The sequence below is a fragment of the Salvia hispanica genome, chromosome 1 (genome assembly GCF_029641045.1).
Source record: "Salvia hispanica isolate PSC_SH4W2 chromosome 1, Shi_PSC_v1, whole genome shotgun sequence".
Classification (NCBI taxonomy): Eukaryota; Viridiplantae; Streptophyta; class Magnoliopsida; order Lamiales; family Lamiaceae; genus Salvia; species Salvia hispanica.
The window spans coordinates 32,794,478-32,799,902 of NC_142692.1; the positions used below are offsets into that span (position 1 = coordinate 32,794,478).

The 5,425-nt window shown below is 42.1% G+C and overlaps 1 pseudogene; it reads right to left on the reverse strand.

The window, feature by feature from the left end:
* Window positions 1-1,010: 1,010 nt before the first annotated feature.
* Window positions 1,011-3,759, reverse strand: LOC148933647 (putative late blight resistance protein homolog R1B-16; annotated as a pseudogene).
* Window positions 3,760-5,425: the final 1,666 nt, after the last annotated feature.

Consider the following 5,425-nt stretch of genomic DNA (forward strand, 5'->3'; position numbering starts at 1 on the left):
ATTTTAGCAGTACAGCTCACCCTCAAACCGACGGTCAAACGGAGGTGGTGAACCGCACTTTAGGGAACATGCTTCGAGCTATATGTCAGGAAAAACCTCGCCAATGGGATGCAGCGTTGGCCCAGGCAGAGTTTGCGTACAATAGTGTCATTCACTCCTCGACTGGGCACGCACCTTTTGAAGTCGTGTACACTAAGCCGCCAGCAATGACAGCAGATTTGCTGCCAGTTAGTCTTGGACAGAGACATGCAGCTAATGACTTCGCTGAAAGGGCAGTGGCGGTGCGCGAAGATGTTACATAGAAGCTGCAGAAATCGAACCAACGTTACAAAACTGCAGCTGATCAACACAGGAAACTCAAAGTCTTTGCAGAGGGAGAGGAAGTGATGGTCTTCCTTAGGCGCGAACGCATTCCCACAGGGACTTACAACAAGTTACGTCCCAAGAAGATTGGTCCTTTCAAAATCCTTCGACGCATAAATGATAATGCATATGTAGTTGATTTACCAAAGGACTACAATATATCCTCCACATTCAATGTGGCAGATTTGACGGCATATAGACCAGATGTCGGACCCCAGTACCCGGATCCAGGATTTCATGAGAACTCGAGGTCGAGTTCTCCCCCGGTGGAAGAGCATGATGCAGAGCAGGAAACTTTGTGATTTGTTTTAAATATTTTAATCTCCAATTAATTAGTTATATTTTATTAGTTAGTTTCCTTTTATTAATTAGTTTCCTTTTACTGTTAAAGTCATCGTAAATGACTCCTTTAGGGTTTAGAATTCCTTCTTTAAATTAAGTTGTAATCGTCATTAGCCGTCATCTTGGTTTTGAGATTAATAGAAGCGGATCTTCGATCCCTCGCCCTGCGCACTCTGTGTCACTCTGCATCTGATAATAGAAAAAAATGACAGGATTCAACCAACATTCTACGAACTCAGAAATGTTCAAAACAGAGGAAGATGCTTTGCTACTGTAACTTTTATGAGTTCTTTAACTTATATGATGGACACGGTCAAGTTTGAAAGAGTATCAAGAACGCCTCACAACAACCTTTAGGCCATCATCTCCTGGAACTTTCCTATGCTTCTCTTGTACTTTATTTGCTGAGTGCAAAAGAGATTGATTGTTATCATCGATCTCAATCAATTCAAGTGATGGAATGTTTCTAATATCATGTGGTATCGCATCCAAGTTATGACAACGATGAAGCATTAGGCACTTGAGCTTCGGAAAGTGGCTACTTCTAGTTTCCCAATGCTTCAGATTTGATTCATCAATTTGCAGAAGTATCAATCTACCGAATTCCCCCTCAATGGTTTCCCAGTGTTCCCCGTAGCAAGCATACTTCTTTAGTTTCAACACTTGAAGAGTACGCAACGAACCAACAACAGTCGTATCCTTCCAAGAAATCCACCTGCCACTCAGTTCTAACTTATTCAGCAACCGAGGAAAAATAGGATTCAGATGTGGCACAAATGAACTATGTTGCACAGATGAAATATGCATCTCCAGTTTCAACTTCTCAAGCTTACGCAGATGTTCAAGATTGCCAAGATGATAGCCTGCATCAAACTTCTCTTCACAGTAGCAAATCTCCAACTTTTTTATGTTTGGGATCACTTTCACCATCCTTTCACTACATACAAAGTCTGTGGCCATAGAAAACGTTAGTAAGTTTTCAAGAGAAGAAGTCACTCCTTCGGGAAGGAGTAAAGAACGAAATGAGAAGGCGATAAGATGTCTCAATTGCCTTAGCTTCCAAATCTCCACTGGCAAATGAACCCCATACCTATAAATAATTAAAGTCTGCAGATTTTGAAGCTTTGCTATAGCTGGAGGTACAATATTATCGGGAATGTTGGGAGCAAGGTAAGTGAGATAAATCAATTTAAACACCTGACCTAGCTCCCAATATGAATGATCATTTCTACGTAAAACATGAAGGACCCTAAGTGAAGTGAAGTTTTCTACAGAGGCTTTGGGCCTATACCCTCTTTGTGGGATGCATATGATAGAAGTGGTACATGAGTATGCGTAGAGTCTCTAAGTTGTAGATCATGCCAACTAACACTTATGCGGGGATGATTTTGAAGGACTTGTGGAAGAAAATGTTTTCTTAAGATAGGAGTAGGGAAGTAGTCCATAACAGGAAGAAGGAACCTCGCTTTCCCGGCCTGTCTCACACAGAAGTCCCACACCATACTATGCAGCCTGCAACTTTTTATATTGCCTTTAATTTTTCGGCTAGTGACCAAAACTAGACTTTTCCTGGTCAGATCCATCAAGCACCTCTCCGCCTCTACTTCTATGGTTTCAAATCTATATCGAGGTTCCAAAAAGCCCTCAGCAACCCAAAGTTTGACAAGTTCAGATGCATGGATCTCATAATCTTGAGGGAAGGCTGCCATATACAAGAAACACTTCCTCAAATGTGGAGGCAAGTGGTTGTAACTTAAAGATAATATTGATCCTAACTGCCCATCATTTACTTCAATTTGTTGCCACAACTTTGGAGTTCTAGGAATCTTGGATAAAAGTCATGCCACAGTAACAATTGAGAGGGGCAGCCCTCCACACCCTTTTAAAATTCTCCCCAATACTACGTTAGCTCAAGTGGACAATCTTGGTGTCCGAAAACCTTGTGATTGAACAAACGCCAACTTTGTTCATCATCCAAGAAACACATCGTATGAACAGGCAAAGAGGTACAATAATAGGCAGAATAATTTGCCACATCCATTAGCCTTGTGGTTAATATGATCCGGCTTCCATTATAATTGTTAGGAAATAGCACCTGTAGGTGACTCCAAGTTTCCAAACTCCACATGTCGTCAAGTACTATGAGATACCTCCTCCTCAACAAGAGTTTGTGAATTTCAAGCCCCTCTGCTTCGTGTCCTTTGAATGAATTCCTCCCAATTTGATCTTCGTCATCTTTGAGCGAAGCTAGTATTTTTGAGAGAATACTTGCTTTACTATAATCTATGAGTTGATCTACTTCATCTTTGAGCGAAGCTAGTATTTTTGAGCGAATACTTACTAAACTATAATCTTGTGATATTGTGACCCAAGCTCGAATATCAAAATGGTCCATGATTATTGGATCATTGTAAATATATTTAGCAAGAACGGACTTACCAATTCCTGCCATTCCGACGATTGGGAGGAATTTTAGGCTGTCATGCCCAATGAGCCGACTCCTCATCCGTATCATATCTTCATCAAAACCAACCACAACATCTTTGTTTGTAGGTGCAGCTCCAAGCATAGCATATTTGCTCGTGGCCGTGGATGTTCATCTACTAATTCTCTAGCAGCTGACTTTATTCTTCCAGATGGCTTTAATCTCCCCCATAATCTCCTCAACCAGTTTGAATTTCTGACAATCAGCTTCCTTGCAATCGTTAGATCTTCAACATCTCTCTTGAGTGCAGATCTTGATGATGAACTAACAGCAGGATCAGAATCAGTCACGTCGTTGCCGTTGCAGTAGTCAAACACATATCCAACAGTTGACTCCAGCTTCTTAGCCAATTTTTCCAACTCATCTGAAAGTTGTCGTCTGGCAATTGAGTCTATGGATCTAATCTTTGATAGATATTGTGGGGAGAAAAGATATTGAATAATCCCTTCAGTTGCAACTGCTACCTCTCTTATTGTCTCTTTATCTGGAAAATGTTTGAGATTAAACTGCAACGAAACAGCTTTGTCGTAGATTGATATAATCTGTTGTTTAACAGGAGGAGTGATGAGATCATAATCGCGTTGAAGGATTTGAAGTATGTTGGAGATTTAGGGATTACAAGAAGGAATACAAGAAGAACTGAAACAAAAATTACAACGGAAAATTCGAAACTAATGAACCGTAAAAGGAAATAGCCGAGTCGAGGAGGCCTCTTTCCGCAAGACGAGATACGCCCCGGTAGTGCTCTTCGGATTGACGTTTCGTCCCCAAAGATAAAACGACTACGTCTCTGATGAAGCAGCACCGCTATCAGCAGAGCTCCGGCGAACTGGATGGAGGAGAGGGCAGAGCTTCGACAGAAGAACAATGCAGAGGGAGAAGAGAGTGTATGATGCAGAGTGTATTCTAGTTTTCTGATGTTGAGAATGCTAGAATGGCTAGCCTATTTATAGGCTCAGTCCACTGCAGGGGGTCAACGGCCATAATGGCCGTCATTAATGGTAGACCGTAACGGTCGTCGGTTACGAGCTGTAACGTTCGGGCGTTACGCGCTCAGAGCTAGAGAGGCTGAGTCTAGAAGCTTCTAGATTCATTCACGACGTGTCATACGAGGTGGCATCCCGCTTGGCTCGCTGACGTGGAAACGGTGGTGGTCTAAAAAGAACTAGACCCACTAGACTTGGGCCAAGCCCGCAACTAGGCCCAAAGACCACCCAAAGACCAATTGCCAAGATCCAAGGACAAGGGCTCGAGGCTCGCGGCGGGGCGGGCGGCGCGCGCGTGTGGGCTCTTACAGCCCATCTTAGTCCACTATAATTATTACATGTAATAATCCTTCTTATTAAATACTAGTTTAATAAGGTTGAAACTTTCAATGTGGGATAATTAACTCTCTTAGTTATTCCCTAATCTCCTCTCATAGCTCATTAAGTTTGCAATTTTTGCACAACTTTAAATAATTATTTCTCACTCACCGGGAATCGGATTTGAGAAAATAAATATACCACGGTCATCTACTCCGAACGTAGATCGACGCTATATCATTTAATTTTACAAAATTAAATGTCTCGTTAAAATTATAATTGGTCAAAGTCCATTGACCGGGCATAGATTCCAACAAAGTAAGGTTTGTTGCACCGAATCCAAAGCTTTATAAGCCATATCAGCAATTTCTCAAGCAAAATGCTTATTGATTTGGAATCGAAAACGGCAAATGGAAAGTTATTGAATAAGGTAGTTGTTGAATAAGGTGCAGAAGTAGTCAGGGATAATGCTAACTGATAAGGTAGTTGTTGAATAATTGGACCACATCTTGGTTTAGGTCAATGACTTCAGTCCTTGGGCTGATTTATTATTGAGGCCCAATATGAATTAAATGAATGGCCCATGTCGTTTGTGGCCCGTCTCATTTGATCACTTACCGATGGCCGCCACCTGGCAACTCCACGCGGATCGCCGAGCTGAGCCGTTGGATGTAGGGTTGGGCTTGTGTGCTGAGTTGTTTTACTCCGCCTCTCTACCTTTCCCTCATTCATTCAGTTACACTCTCTCTCTCTCTCACACACACACTTGCGATATGCTGTGCCTTCTATCTACTTTCTCTCTCTCGTTCTCCGGCGGTTGTCGCCGGTCACCTTCTCCGATCTCCTGTTTTCACCGATCATTCTCAGTATTAGAGAGATCCTTCAGTTTAGATCTTGAGTAAAGCCACTTCTTCAATTTCCTACTCAGGCC